Consider the following 21,961-nt stretch of genomic DNA (forward strand, 5'->3'; position numbering starts at 1 on the left):
CTCCTCCTCCTCCTTTTGATTTTTCAAGACAGGATTTCTCTGTGTAACAGCCCTGACTATCCTCAAACTCACAGAGATCTGCTGCCTCTACCCTGAGTGCTGGGATTAAAGGCGTGTGCTGCCAGGTTTTGACAAGAAGTCTGACTTAAGGAGTAGCTACAAAACGATATCCTGACCTAGGGTGTGGCTACTCGATGTTTTGGATATTAAGATGGCCCATAGAGGTGGATCCATGCCACTATGACCAAAGGTCAGAGAATTTAAGCCTATTTTTGCTCCTTTATTTTTAAGACAGGAGGTTTGACTCAGGGAGTGGCTGCCTACAGGATACTTGGTCTCAGGTGTAGTCACTGCATGTCCTGCCTAAACAACAGAATACTTAACTCAGGATACAGTGGCTTCACGTTTCAAGTATTAAAACAAGTAATTGTACTGTTTGCCTTTTGTGTCATGTTTAAAACAGTCTTTTGTCATCTCTCCCCCCCTCTTTGCATTGGGGTATATAAGTATATAGAAAATAAACACAGGTATAGCCAGTATTCATTGGACAGCCCTCCCGGTTCCAGCCTATGTCTCTATTTTTCTTTTGTATCTCTGTTTCTCCTACCTAATTTTTTTAAGCCTCTACCCTGAAATGTGTGAGCCCCATCGAGGCTGAACCCTGACAAACTGGGCACGTATGAGAAGCAATGAGTAGTAGATCAAAATGGCATTGACCAAAAACTTGAAAGAGACTTCAGATGAATAAGTCTCTTATTCCAGCTGCTTAGTGGAAATATGTTTTAAATCCATTTTGACTTCACAGTTTGAAAAAAGAAAACTACATGATGAAAGAAACGACAGCCTACGCTGTCGTCCATAGACGGGTCTTTAATTGATGATGGCAACTTTGGGTATAGATGTGGATAAGACGTCCAGGAAGTGCTGTACCTCTGAGAGATGTGCTTGCTTTGTGACATCTATCCCCACCAGTGAGATACGATGTCAGAGAGAAACAAAGCCTGCAGGGCGGAAGAGAAACAGAGCAACTTCTGGAAGAATGGTGGTTATTGCTTCTAACCTGTCAATCAAATTTCTGGAGCTCCTCGCTCTTGGGCTTATCAAAGAGAACGGGACTTAAAGGGGGGTTGGAAATTTTATATTCCAGCGTAGTTGTTGAGGACAACCAGGCCAGACAGCCCATAGATCATTGCAAACGCTTCCTTGGAAACGTTCAGAAAGGACCGGTGCAAGAATGAAAGTGGCTGTCAGTCAAGTCACATTCAGGGAACGCTGCCCACGCTCAGCAAATCTAGCCAAATGTTCTGCACTCTCCGTGTTGACCACAAGCCAGCGATCAATACTCATAGAGATGTTTCATCATAAATTCAGAATAAGCTCTGATTGGAAACACGATTAGGAGACAGACCATGAAGGGCTAGGTTGCAAGGACCCTGGTATAAGAAGGTAAGATCTGAGAATGGGCATGTGAGACATCAACAAACATTTAATATAGTTTATAAAGATTGCCATAAGGGGTAAACATGCACCATTGGACTGATAAGGGTTTTGTGTGTGTCTGAACTTGAACAAGCTAATAGCCTCTGGTAAGAACAGAACTCGTTTAAGAAAACACCTCCATAAAATCAGCCCATAGCCAAGTCTACAGAGCATTTTTTGATTGATATTTGAAGTGGATGGACCTGACTCTCTGTGGGCAATGTCACCCCTAGGCAGATGGTCCTGAGTCATATAAAAGTTAGCAAGCTGAGAAAACCATGATGAGCAAGCCAGTAAGCAGCACTCCTGATGTGGGATTCCCTCTCTGTATGCTGTGAATACCATTGGTTAATAAAGAAACTGCCTTGGCCTGATAGGGTAGAATATAGGTAGGCGGGGAAAACTAAAGTGAATGCTGGGAGAAAGAAGGGTGGAATCAGAGAGAAGCCATGAAGCCTTTGCCAGAAACAGACATGCTGAAACTTTGCCGGTAAGCCATTGACACACAGATTAATGGAGATGGGTTAAATTAATATGTTAGAGATAGCCAATAAGAAGCAGTTTCATGTCCACTCCAAAGCTGTTTTAGGCAGGGACTTGAAATGAGTCTTTCTTCCTTGAAGCACATCGGGTTCCCTGGGTAAGGATGCATGTTCTGTGTAAACCAATGAGCAGGGTCTGAAAGGAGGATGCCTATGACAACTCAATACTGGTCCATGGATATCTCATTTCTACATCTCCAGAGCTTGTTTTAATCTTAGGGAGACTGAGAACCACACAGGAGAAAAGAAGCTGGATCCATGTGTAGGAGCACATGAATCTCTACCCAGAGATCTCTACTACAGTATAAAGCAGCAGCCACTGCACAGAGGGCCTTCATGTGCTTCCTTGCGTCTGCCCAGCATCACCAAGGGTGGAACACCTCTAACCTTCTCCGGGTTATGTCGTGGGTCTGACACTGCAGCCTGGGATGCTTTGTTCCAGCTGCGGAAGGAGCAAGCAGGCAAACACTCCCTGTGCAACATTGCTGCCATTCACTCTACAAATTCCTTTCGCTTTGTGGGTCCCTGACTGCCTTCAAATGAGCCCTGATCCAAGTGATGATTCGAGTGCTTTTAATTAAACAGATTCAGGTCCCTACCTCTGAATAATTTAACACAACTATACCCCTGAGGGCGATGCTTTCTTAAGTAAACAAGAGCATATGAACCCAAACAACCATTTCCCAATTTTACGCAACACAGCAACTCATAATTTAAAGAGCAGCTGCTTCATGCAGCCCAGATATATGTCCCTTGCTGGTGCACAACCTGATTGCGCAGGGTCTGTGAAACAGCTTTCGGTACCATACACTGTTATGACTGCTGTGACCTCCAGCCTGGACACTCCTCCCCAGCCTATGGTCTCATTTTTCTTCCGCAGACAGCAGCTAATGTCCCACTTGAAGGCATCATACCTGGCAAATCATGTCTACGGACAACCTTGCAGGGACCGAAACTGCCCTTGGTCTACACTCACAGGGAACAGCACTTTCACTCCCTGGCCTCCCCTGGACGCCAGCATTTCATCAAGCCACAGCTCTCTCCTCTTCAACTCTTCCCTCCTCCACCCTGGCCTCTTACAGCCTACCCTTTGGTGAACTACTTAATAATCATGTTTCAAATCAGAGACTGAAGTTCACGTCCTTGGCAAAGCCTCCTCTGACTCATCCTGATTTCATCCCACCTATCATTTTCTTCTCTTGGAATGTCTTAGACTTTTCTTCAGTGGGGTTTGTCACAATATTTAATCACATATGCTCATAAAATAACCAGAAAAGCAGGGCACATTTCTATTCATCTACCTGTTGATAGCAACTGTCTGGCCTTTACCTGCGCACAGATGGTGCATTCTAATATATATATATATATATATATATATATATATATATATATTGCAAAAGCTTTTTTTAAGTTCAAGTTTTCTAGGGCATATTTCATATTTGCAGGGATGCCTCAAAATACAATATGTCATCAGAAACAAAGCCTGAGAACAAACGGGCAGGAAATGGGGTTATTAATATGTCCCCCCAGAGTTAGTAGCCCCTGTGCCTGTCTGATGACAGGAGAGACTAGTATCCCAACATACAAATGAAAGAGCAAAGTCCCCTTTAAGAATGAATCTCTTTGTTCTGCTTAGGACTTCATAGAGGTGCTACTGCCCACCCACAGTGGTGAGAGTGGATCCCCTGTGTTCTGTCAGACACATCCAGAAAGTGTTTTACAATCAAAGTGACCTCTAACATTAGCTGTCACGGTATTAAGATGTCCTGCATTTAACTGCATGAAGAATTTAACAGCAACTCTACCATATAATGTCCAGTGCCTCATTCTCTCAAAATACTCCTTAAAAGCTCAAGATAGAGGCAAGTTGGTCTCTACATAAAGGGCCCATTTCTTGAGAAGCTAAAGCTGTTCGCTTGGGGCTGGTATGTAAAGTGGTGAATATCTACTCTAAGCCAGGAAGACATCAGAGAAACAATCCCACTCCATGCCCAGTGGGTCACATATCCACAATGCTTGAGAGATCTAGCTATGCTTCCTGTCTTTCACTCAATTCTAGAACATTCCTTGCCAGAACCTCTGCTTTGACTGATGACTTGCGCCTACCTAGGAGTACTTTCAGAGGAAGGACAGGATCCAGAACTTCCCTTGGGTCTTCAGGATAACCCCAATGAGATATCAACAGATCTAGCCACTCGGTCTTTTCAAGTCTATGCAATGGCTTCACATTTCCACACCCTGTAGCCGTGATAGGTAGAGTATTGTCAATTCCCGAGATGCCTTCATGATATCCCAGTACAAAGAGCGTGTGTTCTTCTTAGTGATGCTAGTATACTAACAACACAACTTCCTCATCTCAATTCTTTCTTCTTCCTTTCACTGAAAATGCTGTCTTTCCCTACAGCATATCCTGATTATGGTTTCCCCTTCCTCAACTCCTCCTAGTTCCTTTTTCCCACCTGCCCTCCCATCCGGATCCACGTCCTTTCTGTCTCTCACTAGAAAACAGACTTCTAAGGGGTAATACAAAATAAAACATAAGATAAAACAAATTCCAATGAATTGGAATAGGTCTTTTTTTCTTGAATCATCACTGCTCCACTCTTTGCATCTAGCTCTTGATGTCAACCAGACTAAAACCAGTGGGAGTACGTATTTTGTAGTCTGAATGTTGTTTCAGACTTTCTTCAGCCAAATTAATAATTTTGTGGCTTCTAACTTCAGCCTCCCACAAAGCTTCAGGACAAGGACAAAATGTAGGTGAGCTATTTATGAGGTGTGCTGTTGTGAAACACTACATCACTTAAAGAAGGAAGGGTTTGTTTATTTTTTGTTTTGTTTGATGGTTTTAGAGGGACCAGTCTATGGTTGCTTATCCTCTTGTGACCGGGCAGAACATCATATTGATGGTGTTTGTAATGGAACTTGTGTTCAACTATTGAGAGATTGGAAATAGACAGAGGAAGGGCCTGGAACTGTATGTCCCCATCCCAATGGGAGGTGATCATTTTCCTCCCACTATTTCTCAAACATCCTCAAATAGTGCCACCAACTGGGAACCAAACTTCCAATGCAAGAGCCTTGGGGTGGTGGGGCACAGGGACAATTCAGGTACAAACAATAATACATCTGCTTAGAGAGAGATGTTGTAAAGACACACAAAGGTGACACTGAAGATAGATAGGTAATAGGTAGGTAGATAGTCAATGGCATATAGATAATAGATGGATGATAGATGCTATTTATCAGTTTTGGAGAATCTAAAATCGTCAATGATACAAGTTTCTCTGTGAATCTGTGAGGGATTATGGTGATTAGTCTGACTGGATGGGGAAGACCCATCCTTAATGAGGGCAGCATTGTACAACTTGAAGTGTGAACCGCGTGACAAAGTGAGTTGAGGACAATCAGCTGCCATCTTTGCTCTCTGGCTGGGGACGTAAAGTGCCTGGATGCCTCATTGCCCATCGCTACATCCCTTGCCATGGTGGACTGTATCTGTTAAACATTAAGCCAAAAGTTTCTGTTTGTCAGATATTTGGTGTGTCCTGGTTAGTGTTGTCACCTTTACACACATTAGAGTGATCTGGGAAGAAGAACCTCAGTTGAGAAGGTTTCTCTGCTAGGTTAGGACTACAGGTAAGTGTGTGGTTCATTTTCTTGATTAACGATCAAGACAAGAGAGGTCGGCCCACTGTGGATGGCGCCACCCCGAGATAAGTGTTCTTGGGGATATAAGAAAGCTACAGCTGAACCAGACAGTAAGCAGCAGTTGTCCATGGCCTCTGCCTCAGTTCCTGTCTTTAGTTTCCTGCCTTAAGGTTCTGCTATGGCTTCCCTTAGCGATGGACTACCCCATGAGCTGAAATAGACACTTCCCCCCTGCCCCCCAAAAAAGTGGTTTTAATTAGTGTTTTAGCAACAGTGGTTTTAGTTAGTGTTTTAGTGAACAAGGATATTTGGTCACAACAACCAGAAAAATAACAGATGATATGTAGATGGATATATAAAGAGATAGATATTTGATAGAGGGTTTACAGATTGAATGGTCATCATAATGCTCTATAATGCCAGAAAGGATGGTGGAACATGCCTCATTTAATGCCTTGTTATGTTGATGTGGGAGTGTCATATATCAATCTGTTGATTTCATTGGTTAAGCAATAAAAAGAAACTGCTTGGCCTCATAGCTTAAAACATAGGTGGGAGGAGTAAACAGAATAGAATGCTGGGAGGAAGAGGAAGTGAGCTCAGAGACTGACAGCTCTGCTCTCTGGAGCAGAGACGCCATGCTCCCGGCTCCTGGGCGGACGCGGGGATAGCTCTGCTCTCTGAGGCACATGCAATGAAGCTCCGACCCAGGATGGACGTAGGCTAGAATCTTCCCGGTAAGACCGGTGCTCACAGATTATTAGAGATGGGTTGATCGGGATATCAGAATTAGCCAGTAAGGGCTAGAGCTAAAGGGCCAAGCAGTGTTTAAAAGAATACAGTGTCTGTGTAATTATTTCGGGTAAAGCTAGCCTTGCGGGCAGTGGGGTGCTGGGGACGCAGCCCCGCCGCACCTAATACAACATTATGTGGACTGTAACTTAAGGCACACATGTAAGACAGAGCTGCATGTAGATTTTAACTATGGCCCTTCCTAGTGAATACACTCTATGGCTACCAATATTATAGACTAGGTAATTCTGCCAAAGGAAAAAGAGAGCATAGCTGTGGAGAAGCAGATCCCTGGAAGAGAAGAACAGAGGCCTGGCCAAGGTCTCCCTCTGAAGAAAGGACAGTAATAGATGCAGAGACAGAAGATATAAGCTCATGACATGTTCAAAGAACAAGGGGGGACAGGCAAGACTTAAGCTTTGACTTAAATCTGTTTTATAGCTTGGGGTCATTTGGAATAAATCATTAGAAACAAAAAGAAAAAAAAATTGCTGCCAAGAGGCTCTAAGAGATGAGGGTGAAGGCTCAAACTGATCTTTGTTCTTCTGTCAAGCAAGCGGAGCGCTGTCTATGAGCTCATGCTAATGATTAAATAGTGCTTCCGAGAAAATAGCTTCTGTCTCGCCTTTCTTGACTTGGCCTTCTCCATGTTGCATGTAACCCTTTCTGGTTAAGTGTGATCTATCCTGCCTCTCTGTGCTGGCCTCTAAGAGGACTGGATGTGCTTCCCGAGGATAAAGAGCACGATGCTGGCCCAGACACCAGCAAACGAGCCATCAGCTTTGATGGGCAGATGTGCTGTTGAGTCAGTCCTGTTTGGGACACGGGGTTTGGAAATATAAATGGAATAGAAATAAAAGCCTAGAAGAAAGGAAAATAATTGTAGGTCGAGAGCAGGGTGTGATGGAGGCCTCCACAAAATGCTGTAGGAACTGGTTATGACCATCAGGTCTGCAAAGATGCTCTGTCTCAATCCCAGCACCCATGCTTGTATCACGTTGAGGGGCCATGAGACAGACAATCTCCTTGAATGCCATGACAGGCCTGATTGACTACATGGCTCATAAAACAGAGACCATGTCCCAGTCTGATCAGAGAAAGACATGTGTGACAGTCATGGCTTTGAAGATGGAGTCAAGGAAAGCAGCTCACACTTGAGGTACAGACAGCCCTGGAAGCAGGAAAAGCAAGGTCTCACGCTGTGAGAGAATGCTCTAATTGTACCCTGTAAAGATCTGTCAATCGTATTGGTTTAATAAAATGTTAATTGGCCCATAGTCAGGCAAGAAGTACAAGTGGGGCAACCGGACTAGGAGAATTCTGGGAAGAAGAAAGGCAGAGACACAGTCACTAGCCAAGCACAGAGGAAGCAAGATGAGAATGCCCCACTGAGAAAAGGTACCTTACCACATGGCTAAACAAAGACAATAATTATTGGTTATTTTTGGTGGCAAGAGCTAGTTAATAATAATCCTGAGCTAATAAGCCAAACAGCTTATAATTAATATAAACCTCTGTGTGCTTCTTTGGGTCTGAACTACTGTGGGATTGGGTAAGACATAAACTTCCATCTATAGAATCACTGTGCCCTATAGAACCCACAGGAGAGAATGCATCTGGGGGAACTCGTTGGTTAGTCCAGAAAGATATACATAAAACTCTGACCTCAGAATAAATCCATTTTACTTTAAGCTACCTGTTTTGGGTAAATTGTTCTGACAGTGCAAACATAAAAATAAAAAAACAGTCAAACAAAACAATTGACCCAGTGAGGAGAAGCCAGAGTGATTCCTGTCCTGACTGCATCCTCAGACCAATGAGTTGATCCAGCAGCCCAGCAGGAAAACAAAGGAGGTGACAAGCACATGAGGAGGAGGTGACAGTTTGAGGCAGTGTTCTCTAACCACTGTGTAGACAGAGACATTATCACAGGGTAGCATATCTGCAGATTAGCAGCAGAGGTCAATGTTCTGAACACCCACCCAGAAAACTAGAAAGTAGCCTGTAGTGAGTGTTTTTCTGCCTAGCCAGCCAGCTCACAAACAATGACACAGAGACTTATCAATTATGAAAGCTTTGTTTATAGCTTAGGCTTGTTCCTAACTAGCTCATCCTTAGATTAACTCACATTTTTATGAATCTTTGTTCTGCCACATGGATTTTGCCTCTGTCCCCTTCTGTGTATCTGACTCATTTCACATCTGACTGGCTTTTCTGCCTCTCTTCTTCCCAGAGGCCTCTCTGTGCCCAGAAATTCCACCTAACCTATTCCTGCCTAGCTACAGGCAATTCAGCTCTAACCAACCACAGCAATATATTTCCTCACAGTGTACAAATGGCCCACAATAGCAAGTTGTTGGATTGTGGGCATGTGTTCAGTAAAAGACAGGATGCAAGTGAGGGCACCTCGACCCACAAGAACATGGATCACCATTGTACTGAGGAACCAATGACACAACAAGACTCATCCAGGTGACGGCAACCTGTTTCTCCCATTGGTTAAAGGCACAATAGGTTCCTGTAGAACCTGTCATCTTGTTGATTTTGGGATGCCAGACACATGCATGACACCTGGAAGGGCCTCATACCCACTGATTTCTTGAGCATCTCTGCTCTGATAGCTTGTCATTTTTTTATTCCATGCCCTCTTCCACTTGGAAACAAGAGAATGAACTCCCAAAGAGTGAGCTCCACTATGAAGTGTACACATCCACACTCAAGCATGAAGAGGGTTTTCTCTGCCAAAGTATCATATGACCAAGCAGAGTCGTACTTTTTATGGCCTCTCACTTAAACTTTGAGTCCCAGGAAATGGCAAGCATCCAATGTGCATGGTGACTGTAAGATAATTGTCTAATTGTTCGTCCTTCACAAGCAATGTTCAGGGACAACAACATATTTATGTTCCAGCAGCAAGAAAGGCTATCTTTACTTAACTAATAATTACGTCTAGTAAGTTTTACAGTTTACAGATGTTTCTCCTCCTCCCCGACAAGGTCTTTCCTATAGTGAGGTAAATACTGGCACAAATGTGTCTCAGCTCACTGAGCCCACATGTGCAGCAAACTGGGAGTGGCATTCCGTCTGCGAGACAACTAGTGCATCGCAGTGAAAAGCAAAGAAGAATCAAATTTCTTCCACTTAGTGAATCTAGTCTGTCTGTCCATCCATCCATCCACCCATCCTTCCATCCTATCTAACTATCAATATTTCTATCTCTTTTCTAAAATTTGAACGTGGGACTTTATGCACCAACACAAGGTGTTTATCAGTGAGCTCTATCCCCAGCCTAGATTTTCACTCCTTTTGTTTATTTTGATACTGGGTGATTCTAACTTACCTAGGCTAGCCTTGAACTCCTTCTGTATCCCAGACAGACCTAAGATTTATGACTGGAAAACTGCAGACCTAGGCCAGCACATCTTGAAGTCTTTCTTAAAAAGTCAAAGTTGAACACTTTCTAAAACATTTCTTAGATAATTTTACTTTTGAGAACTCTGATCCATAATCCATTTTTAATTGAGTCACTTTTTTCACTCTTTTTTAGTTCTTTGTATATTTTGGATATTAATCTTGTCAGATATCTAGCTGACAAAGATTCTCTCCTGTTCTGTGGGCTTCCTATTCTCGCGGTTTATTTTCTTCATTGCTGTATAGAAGCTTTTCAGTTTGGTGAGGTCTGATTTGTCGACTGTTGTCATTACATTCTGAGCAAGAAGAATCCTATTCAGAAAGTCTTTTCCTACAATTATTTATATCTTGTAAAACATTGCTTATGTTTTCTCCTAGAAGTTTCAGGGTTGTGCATCTCATGATGAGGTTTTTTTTTTATCTTTCTTGAGTGGTTTTAGAACAAGATAGTAGATACTGATCTAATTTCATTCTTCTATGTGTGGGTATCTAGTTTCCCCGGCACCATTTGTTGGATATGGTGTCTTTTTTCTAGTTCGTCTCTTTTGGCAACTGTGTCATGTAACAGATGGTTGTAGCTCCATTTACTCATGTTTAGGTCTTCTATTTTGTTACATGGGTCTACATATCTGTTTTGTGCTAGCACCATGTTGTTTTTATTGCTATAGATCTGTAATATGTCTTGAAATCTGGAATGGTAATTCCTGAAGCATTGTTCTTTTTGCTGAAGATTTCCTTTGGATATTCAGAGCCTTTGGGTTTCCATATAAATTTTAGGGTTTTTTCTATTTCTGAGAATAATGTTGTAGGAGTTTTCATTGAACTTGCATCAAATCAATAAATGGCATTTGATAGAACGGTCATTTGTTATAATATTGACTCTACAAATCTGTGAGCATGGGATTTCTTTCTCAATTTCTAAAATCTCTTCAAAGCTTTTAAGTTTTAATTGTAGGATCTTTTCCCTTCTTAGATTTATCCCTAGATTTTTTTAAAAGCTGTCTTATGAGGGTGTTTCTAGGGTTTCTTTTTCAGCATGTTTTTTGGTAGTGTGTAGAAAAGCTATTGGCTTTTGTAAGTTGATTTTCTGCTCTACCACTTTGATGAAATTGTTGATCATTTCTGAGACTTTTTAATATCTTTAGCAAATAGGGAAATGTACATTAAAACTGCTCTGAGAATTCGTCTTAGCTAAGATTAAAAAAAATAACTAACAAAAATTACTGGCTAGAATGTATGAGAAGAAAAGCCCTCAAGCTCTGTTGGTGAGATTAAATGCTGGTACAGCCACTCTGGAAATCTCTGAGAGAATTCTCAAAAAGCTGAAAGTAAATCTACCATATGACTCAACTACACCATTCCTCAGCATATGCCCAAGAAATCCCACACCCTACTCCTGATACTTGCTCAGCCACATTCATTGCTACTATATTTATAATATCTAGGAAATGGGAACAATCTGAATGTCCTTTAACAGATTCATGAACAATAAAAATGTAAAACATATACACAACATAATATTATTCACTATGAAGAAAAATAAAACCATGAAGTTTGTGGGTAAATAGAACATATACTGAATGAGGTAATCCATACCTAGAAAGACAGATTTCTGTCTTATTTGTGGTTCCTGGCTCCAAACTTCATATGTGAATAAATGACATGGAGAGCCTACAGAAACCAGGAAAGTATAAAGGGTCCATATGGAGAGGAAGCTCTAGAAAGAGGAACAACGGGATTCACATGATATGAAGTAGAAAATGGGAAGATGAAGTGGGGGCTTTGACTAGGCAGTGGGAGGAAAGTCAATAAAGAGAGACAGAGAGGAAGGAGAGACAAATAATCCTAAGGATATTTGAAAAAGACAAAGGGAATCATATTATTTTGTTTATCTAAAGTTATACGTAATATTCATGTACCTGTGTGTATATAGATATACAGTTTTGATGAAGTTATGGTAATTGCAATGATTACCTTTCCTCCAAGATATACAGACTCTTCAACAAAACCACCTCTCTTCCCCTCTCAATTTGTTGATTCGAGAACTCCAAGAGAGTCCCCAAAACAGTATAGGCCACTTCCATTGCCTTTTGTTGTCACTTAGAATTTGAAAATAAGGCCCTACTGTTAAAGATATCACGTAATTTAAACACAGAACTTGGAGGAATCCAATGGGAACTGACCTGGAAGCATCCTCCCAGAGGACCGGGTCTCAGAGTTTGAAGGCCATACCCAAGTTGCCAAAGGAGAAGAGCAACCAGCAGTCCTACCCAGTGATAAAAGGCAATGATGGGACCAACAAAATGTCCACCGTGGTACAATAGTGGGACTTTTATCTTAAGGGTAACCAACTGCTATATAACTGGACTTAAGTTCTGCACAAAACAATGGAACCTCTAGGTACTATAAACCAAGCCAATTACATATGACTGAAGAGCATCCCATCCCAGTCACCTCTTTCCTGCTACTCCTGTAAGTGCAAGTGAATTTTCTATCCATGCCCTTTTCTGATCCTGAAAAGTGAGGAGCTTAGCATAGTAGCATCATAACGTAGTCATGTGGTTTAAATTACTTGTATTTCTAATTTGTTCTTAAGTAGGTTAATACTTGAATTCAAGCCTAGACTCAATGAACATTAGATAATATTAGTTTTTCATTTAATATATAATAATTATATCATATTATTTATAGTGTGTGTTAACAGCCTTACTGGTGTTTGCTGTTTCAGAATGGCTCATACATATCAGTAATTACAAGGAACTTTTCCTCAAACCGTCTTCACATAAAGTGCTGTCTCTGAATAAAGCCAAGTCTTCTGCAATTAGCTGTGTCATGAACCAGTGAGCATGTAAGCCAACCTTAATGAAGCAAAATCATCCAATATAGCTTAGTGTGCAGTGATATAATAAATATCAAAGCAATTACAGAAGTCAGAACCTAATAGAAAATATGCAGCCTATTATGACTTAGGCTGGGCATTTTCATAAAATGCCATTTCATCCTCCCAGAAAAATAGGCACAAGGAAGCTACCTTCATTTACGTTTGAAATAAATCAAAAATAACACATGGGCCAGAAGATACGTAGGACCCAAACTGCGTGTGATAGTAATCGCAAAACACAATGACAGGACCTAGCCAATACTGCCTCCGTGAGTAGCCACAGAGACAAAGAACAGAAGTATAACATGAGGGTTGGTAATGACACAGTGTTTAAAAAAATGTCAGGCTTAATATGTACGAAAGAAAATGGCAGAGCCCACCCTTCCAGCTGGTGAGTAGAAACGGCAGCAGAAGACCAGGAAACAGGGTTACCAGTTAATCCCTGTGCTTCCAGACTTAGACTGGCAAGGGCAGCGGCATCCCATCATGGTAATTAGGTGTTGCAGGGGGCAGTTGCTTGTTCATCCCGGCTGCCCAGAACCAAAATAACCACACAGAAACTATATTAATTAAATCACTGCTTGGCCCATTCACTCCTTTTATATTAATTTAACCCATCTCCACTAATGTGTATATCACCACAAGGTTGTGGCCTACCAGCACAGTTTCAGCACGTCTGTCTCCAGTGGCAGATCCATGGCATCTCTCTGACTCCACCTAATTTCCTCCCAGCATACAGCCTACCTTTCCCCCACCTAGTTCTGTTCTTCCCTGCCATAGGCTCAAAACAGTTCTTTATTCATTAAGCAATAAAAGAAACACACAGACAGAAGGACCTCCCACACCAATTAGGGGAGACTGGGGATGAGGGCTATGGCAGTGTCTTGAATGAGAACATCAGAGGTCAGCATGGAGATCATGATGACCATGAGGAGTAAATGAAACTGAGAAGAAAAGAAAATGAAGACAGGGAAACTGACTCCTGGAAAACAGTCTTTGCATTACTGTTCTTTTAAAAATAAATGTAACCACATGCACACGCGCGCGCGTGCACACACACACACACACACACACACCTGTTGAGTCTGTTTATCAGTATGCACATATGCATGGGTTTAAAGCTACCCAATTGGGAATGGATAATCCATCAGGGGCTCATTCCTGGAGAAAACCAATTTCTCCTTCTCTCAGCAGCCATTGGTTGCCCACAGCTCTTCAATCGCTCTTCATTTAGAAGTGCAGCCTTCTGAAACTTCCCTCATTATGTTAAGAATGTCACCTGCTGCTGTTGTTACATAAGTGTGGTTTGGGCAGCCATGTTATTGAGATTTCATGGGTGTAACTTCCTGTTGTGTTAGAAGCCACTTGGCAACAGGCGCCCTTGTGTTCTGATTCTCAGAAGCACTCCATCACTCCTCTGTGATGCTCCTTGAGATAGGAGCTGCATTATAGCTGTACCAGCTGGCTTTTGGCACCCACAGTCACCCACTCGCTACATTTTGACTTGCTGTGGGTCTTTACAATAGTCTCCATCTGCAGCCAAAAGAAGATTCTTTGATGAGAGAGTGAGGGCTGTACTTATCTGTAGAGTGCAGTTAGAAATTACACTGCTTTAGCAGCTAGTCTCTTTTTTATTCATTTCCTTTTACTTAAAAGCAATTTTTTATCATTTTGCATACCAATCCCAGTTCCCCCTCCCTGCTTTCTCCCCACCCCCGTCTACTCCTCAGAGAGGGTGAGGCCTCCCATGGGAAGTCAACAAAGTCTGGCACATCATTTTGAGGCACGACCAAGGCCTCTCCCATGTAGGCCTCCATTGGGAATGGGCACCAAAAGGTCAGTTCATGCACTAGGGATAAATCCTGGTCCCACTGTCAGTGAAAGTAGCCTTAAACACATTGGCACAGGAGACCACTTTCCTAATATAACCCCAATAGCATAGACACTGAGAGCAATGATTAATAAATGGGACCCCCTGAAACTGAGAAGCTTCTATAGGAGAAAGGACATGACCAACAAGACAAAACAGCAGCCTACAGAATGGAAAAAGATCGCCACCAACCCCACACTGAACAGGGGACCGAGCTCCAAAATATAGAAAGAACTCAAGAAACTAGACATCAAAATACCAAATGATACAATTGAAAAATGGGATGCAGATTTAAACAGAGAATTCTCAACAGGGGCCTCTCAAATGGCTGAAAGACACTTAAAGAAGTGTTCAACATCCTTAGTCATCAGAGAAATACAAATCAAAACAACTCTGAGATTCCATCTTACACCCGTCAGTAGCTATTCTTAGAAGTAAACACCTAGTGTCCAGTAGCCACACTGGGGTACACTGATCTTAAGCCTCACAATTGTGGATTAAGAAACACATGCTCTCCTCACTATACATGAATGTATTAAGCCTTTTTGTTACTTTAATGAAATGCCTGATGTTAGCTAGTTATAAAGAACAGCAGTTTGGCTTATAGCTTTAGAGGCTGAAAGTACCAACAGCAGTAGACTGGCTTTAATAAGGAACTCATTGGTAGCATTCCCTTGGGGCAATGGACTGAAAAAAAAACTGTAGCAGGTAAAAGGGAAAGTCATATGGTGAGTGAAGGAGACAGAAAGAAGAAAGGAGGCAGTGAGGGCCTCCCACTAGGTGCCACCTTTTAAAAGTCCACCATCTCTTAGTGTCATGCTAGAGACCAAGCTCTGACCCGTGAATTTCGGAGGAATGTACTCAAACCATGTATGAACTTAGCAGCCAATGTAAATTTTCAAAGATGTTATCCATCAACATAGGGTTCCAGGGATATGAAAATCAAGATTTTTTTTTTCTTACATTGTCAAAAGCAGTAAAAAGTGCCATGGTCAAAGTGCTACTTAATCAATCTAATGGAAATCTAATAACAAGTATTAAGTTTAGCAAATATATTTGGTGATGTGTGAAGCTTCCTTGGGCCACCCACAACCTTTCGTTAATCGATGAACATTTTATAAATACCTCACAAGGACCAGGTTCTGAGCTTGTCACGGCAGACAGAGGTGGGAACAAAGCAGGCATAGCATGTCTTCATGGATCTTTACACTATGCAGGAACCACCATGGATGGTTACCAGGATAGGTAAGGTCTTGAACAGAGGCACCTGATCCAGGCCACAGAGGAAGGAACGCTTTCTTAAGGAAGCATTACTCTGGTATCATCAAATGAACAGATTGTGTGAAAAAGAAAAGTTCTTATAATACAAATGGACAGGGACTATAAAAGACCACACGCCCCATGGCGGGAGGCTTGGGGGACTTTCCTCTGTACACTGCCCCACTTCCATTCTCTGGAATGTTTTTCCAGTTTTGCTGTCTCTATTTCTATTCTAAAGCTAACTTTAAATGCATGACCTTTCTCCGTCTCTCTTACCGACAGCTGCCACGGTATTCATCCAACTTCTACTGTTTTCTTTCTTAAACCCTAAGGAAATTTTCCTTGGCCTTAAAAGCTCAGGTGATGTGCGGTCGTATCTGAAGGCTGGCAGAATGCTAACAAGTTCACAAAGCTCATGTGTCAGGTTCCCATTCCACCAGCAGCTACTGAGTTCAGCTTCCCCGCGCCTGCTCATGCAATACTATCTTTCTCTTTTTCATGAAAGAGACCATGCAATGATACAGAGATATGCGGTCTAGAAATAGCTACCAACAGTGAGGTTTTTTTTTTCCAGGCCCTACTGACCCTTTGGACATTTCTTTTGCAGAAGTATGAAATTCATTTTGCCCATTTTAGAAATTAATTGGTTATGTGTTAGTATTGGGTATTGAAATGGCTCTCTATGTGTCTTGGACTCAGAATGGGGATTTTTTTTTTACTGTCTTCCCTTTGAACTGTTTTCTAGTCTTAGCTGTTTTATTTTGGTCCATGACCCATTTAAACCTAACACTTCTACATGGAAGACTCAGGTGCCAGCTCCCTTCTCTCACATGTGAATATTCAGTTGCAACAGCACCATTTATGTAAAAGACAATCTAAGGATCTTAATGCCTTTCTCAAAAATTACTCGGTCATCAACATGAAATCTTAAGGGTGGATTCACCATTCTATTCTATTGTTCTGCGTGTGCCACTGTGTCAAACTTACGCTTAGTCCATAACAGTCTTGGTTACTGTAAGTCTGATAAATATGAAGTCAAGAAATGGGAGGCTCTGGCGTATTCCCGTGGTTCAAGATCATTCAGGCTACTCAAAGTTTCTTGAATTTTCACGAGTGTTTGGTGACACTGCCAAGTTTTGCAAAGAAGCAACTTAGAATTTGGGTAAGATTCATGTTGCATTCACAAATCAATTTGACTTTGCAAAGAAAAGCTTAAAATTCTCAGCATTAAGAAATAATCATCTACAAAACCGTGAGCATGAAGATACAAATATAAACCACAGGAAAGTACCACCGTATCCACAAAGTTTAAGCTAAAAGTAGACAGGATGCCATGTTTTGATGAGGAGAGTTGGAGCATCTGAACTTGGTGAGCATGAAGATACAAATATAAGGAAAGTACCACCGTATCCACAAAGTTAAAGCTAAAAGTAGACAGGATGCCATGTTTTGATGAGGAGAGTTGGAGCATCTGAACTTGCTGTGAAGTGCTAGGGAGCGCAAAGGGCGCTTGCGTTGGACATCCCTAGAAAGCCGAGAGCTCATGTGGGTTTTCCATCATTCAACATCTTCAGCCTTGTGAGATGGGACCGTGTGTCTAAGAGACACATGCAAACTCATGATGCTGGAACAGTATCTGACCCTAAGCTGGAAATGATTCAAACTTTAGAATTCATGTTTTCTTTTTAAGACTTATTTATTATGTATACAGTATTCTGCCTGTATGCAAGAAGAGGGCACCAGGATCTCATTATGGATGGTTTTGAGTCACCATGTGGTTGCTGAGAATTGAACTCAGGACCTCTGGAAGTGCAGCCAGTGCTCTTAACCTCTGAACCATCTCTCCAGCCCCCAGAAATATGTTTTCAAATTAAATTTTAATATTATTGAGTTCCACATAGCACAAGAATGAAAACAAATCTCTCAGCATTGCAAGTGAAGAGGAAGCAGCCACCATAAAAAGATGCAGCAGGCGCAGGAGGACTGTGCTGTGCCATTCTGCTTATAGAAAGTCCAAAATCACACAGCATCAACTTAGAGCTCCAGAAGTCAGTGTGGTGTAGATTGACCGCCTCTCTTCAAAGTCCTGAAACATTCTGAGTATTGGCATAAGGCCATGGTAATACTGTCCAGTGGCTCAACGCACACCAACCTTGGCTTGAGATACAGAATTATTTAATATAGAATATAAACATATCCTCAGGGTATGTGATTAAAGTGCGCATGAGAAATATGTGAATTTCCTGTTTAGAATTGAGCCTTATATCCAAGTTACACCATTTGGCATACTCCAACACATGCAAAAGAATAGACACAAAGCACTTCCCATCCCAAGCACTTTGGATAATACTCAATTAGTGACTAACATGGAGGAATATCAAGAAGTCTAAGCAGCTGTCAGGAGGATGGTAAGATTCTACACTATGACTTGAGTAGCAGTTTATACGGGGTTGGCTCCATGATGATGTTTGGACATGCCCATAGCTGTGTAATTTTACTTATGTAGAGAGATTGAATGTGAAAGTCAGAAAGGCCGCTTCCTTGTGCTTTCATTCAATAAAACCTGAGCTCACAGATGGAAGAGATGGCTAGGTAGTTAACACTTGGGGCTCTTGGAGAAGACAGGCGTTCAATTCCCAGCATCCATGTCTGGAAACCTATAACCACTTATGCCTCCAGATCTAGGGAATATGATGTCCTCTTCTGGTCTCGGCAGGCACATGCATTCATGTGTACTTACACACATACTTTGAAACAGAATAAATTTGTAAAAAAAAAAAAAAAATGCTGAGCTCAGCTAACAGCACAGCACAGACACTGAACCAGTCAGACTGTAGAAAACTGAAGAAAGAACATCATTGGTAGACAAGGATGTATTCACTTAAGGAAGGACAAATTGGAAAATACTGACACACAGTATTCTTCTTCAGAGAAAAAATCCATATATGTAAACCAGAATACTCTCTATATTGTCTTTTCCAAATGGCCTAGATTCAGCTGAGGGAAAAACAAAGCCTATTTCGGCTTGAGAATGTGAAGATTGTGGTGGACGAGGGAAGGAGAAGGAAAATGTGAAGAGAGAATCTCCTCACGTGCTGCTTTGAACACGGTGTTTGTTCCAAAGCACAGCCTTTCTGGAGTCCAAGAGCTAAAGGTAAGCTGTTAGAATTGATAACATTAATAATTTTAATTTCTGTCTAATAAATTATAGAGCTACCTTATCTCACTCTCACACACTGTAAAACTGCAGAATGAACAGGACTTTACACCTACAATATTTTAAGGTAACTATCCCTTGCAAGCCTAATTCAAGAACACAGTTCACAGCCCTCCATATTCTTCCAATGACAGACAGGTAGAATTCTTCCTTCACTGTGTCCCCGAAGGGACTGAGGAGTGTCATAATTCCTGGGGTATTTTTATGCCCTAGAAGAGATTTGCTCTACCTCCTGGGTTGTGTGAAGACCCAACCCATGAAAATCAGAGAGGCAATCATGTTCCTGTCCTCCAAGTCTCCTCATGACACGGTCCTCCTACCATCAAAAGAAGCTGAAACAAAGTCACAACTCCCTGAGCTGAGTGCTGAAGGGATTGAGCCAAGCCAGGCCATGCTGATGAGGAAGGAGAATGTGAGCATCACTATCAGGCAGCAGACAGTTGCTTGTACTCGCAAACAAGCTGTAGGGCTGTCAACTGTATTCCTGTCTGCCTCGAATTCCTCTCCTAATGCCACATCATGGTCAACAGCTGTGGGGTCCAGATTATGAAGCAGTTACAGGTTGACTATGGCCCCTGCTGTCCTGACAGAAACCCACCGTGTGTGTGTGAGAGATGTGCACATTTGAACTCCCATACCACCATCCTTTGGAAGACCATCATTTAAGTTTAGGAGTCTGGACTCCACTTGTAAAACCGCAAATGCATTCTCCAGAAAGTCATTGCAGTTAACACCTTGTCTCTTGAGACAGGGCTCGCATCCTTTATCCCTATGATTGTATGAAGTTTAGCTTCCTTTATAACAGAAATTAATTTAGTATGACAAAAGAATTGATGTAAGGACACACAAAGTCACACCATTAAGAAAAAAGAGAACTATATAGACTTGCTTATACTAAAAATATAAAATATAACCTTGGGGTACAGCTCAATGGAAGAATGCTTTCTTATCATCACCAAGGTCCTGAGTTCCATACAACGCCACCAAAAACACCTATATGAAACATCTTAAACTTTTTATTGTTTGTGGCTGTTCACTAGAAGTAATTATAAGTTCTCCTCTGACTTAACAGAGTTTCCAATGTTAAATTGGCCTTTAAAATACTAAAAATATTTTTGGTTGTGAGCCTAGCCTTTAACGGCTGAGCCATCCCTTCAGCCATAGGGGCTGGAGAGATGGCTCAGTGGTTAAGAGCATTGCCTGCTCTTCCAAAGGTCCTGAGGTTCAATTCCCAGCAACCACATGGTGGCTCACAACCATCTGGAATGAGGTCTGGTGCCCATTTCTGGCCTGCAGACAGACAGAATATTATATGCATAATAAATAAATATTTAAAAAAATAAAATAAAATACTAAAAATAAAGCCCGTGGTTCTCAATGACCAGCCTGTATATACTGTTGTCTTCTCATGAAAGGGAGAAGAATGATTCAGTCAGAAAAGGAGAACTTGTCAATTTTCCATCCATATATTTAAACCCAAATTGATAATAAATGCTCCCCCAAGAATGTTTCCCAACAGAAAGGACAGCCCCGCCCTACAGAAAGTCAAGAGCAGAATGACTTCTCTTCTGAAGTTTGCACATATACCACCTGACATTTTAATTGACAACAACGTAAACCCTGCTGTTTTAAGATATTGTGTGTGTGGCAAGCTTTAATTTCAGATGTGGGCTGGGCAGGTCTCACATCCTGGATTATCATTCAACAGCGAACCTAGTTAAGCAACTGTTGTCCTTGGCATTCTCTCAGCCACCCAGGGTGCCACCTTCAAACGCTTGTTTCCTATGAAATGACTCATTTGCCTCCCAGCTTTTTTAACCACATAATATTTGGTATAAATGTGTGTGTTAGACTGCTCTCAAAACATAAATTACACTATTCATATACAAAATGTATAATTGCCCATATTCGTCAATGTCACTCCCTAATGAAAAGCTTCTTACTCGAAGCCATGAGGATATAGGAACTCATTAGTGGAAACCCTGGTGGAGGTAACCAGTGTGTGTTCAGCGTGTGCTGCTGGCAAACAGGTTCCTCTTTTTGAGAGTTGGTACATTTTAAATTTAGAATGACTTTAACATCCTAACCAGATTATTTTCTCTAATCATGTTGTCAAAAGGATATTGTCCGCAATGAGAACATTAACAATAATCACTCTGGCAAAAAAAAAAAAAAAACAAAAAAAAAAAACACTCATGGAAATACAATGAGTTCTTGGTTGTGGAATTCACAATATAACAGAACCAGTTTGTAAAAATAAAAACCTTCAAATTCTTGTTCAACTACAAATTTAAATATGTACTCCTAATAAGTGCATGGATCATGTTAAAAGTAAAGGGAATAAAGATAACTTTTAGAATAAATATATTAATTATTTTAATGACTAAGTATTCCTAATTTTCTGTATCAATGGAGAAAATCAGTTTTCCTTAGGTGATTGCATTTCTTCTTTATTTATTTACTTTTAGGTTTTTTTCCTTTTATCTTTCAACAAAGATAGAATTTTTTTCTCACATAATATACACTTGTTGGTGATTGCGGACCCTCAGACGCTGAATTTTCTGTGACCCCTTGCCTGCTGGAATAAACAACTTGTTTTCCTGTGCTTGCAGCTGCTCTGAGCACGAGACCCTCATGAGTTCCTGATGGCAGGGGAGTGGTTTCTGGTGGGTTTGCAGCTGAAAATCCCAGCAACTGGGGCATGGCCATTAGTTAAAGAGAACCCTATATAAGCTACCCTGAAACACAATAAAGGGGCATTCTTGTTTCAAGGATGACCTCTATCTCCTCTCTCTCTCTCTCTCTCTCTCTCTCTCTCTTCTCTCTCTCTCTCTCTCTCTCTCTCTCTCTCTCTCTCT

The sequence above is a fragment of the Microtus ochrogaster genome, chromosome 19 (assembly GCF_000317375.1).
Source record: "Microtus ochrogaster isolate Prairie Vole_2 chromosome 19, MicOch1.0, whole genome shotgun sequence".
Classification (NCBI taxonomy): domain Eukaryota; kingdom Metazoa; phylum Chordata; class Mammalia; order Rodentia; family Cricetidae; genus Microtus; species Microtus ochrogaster.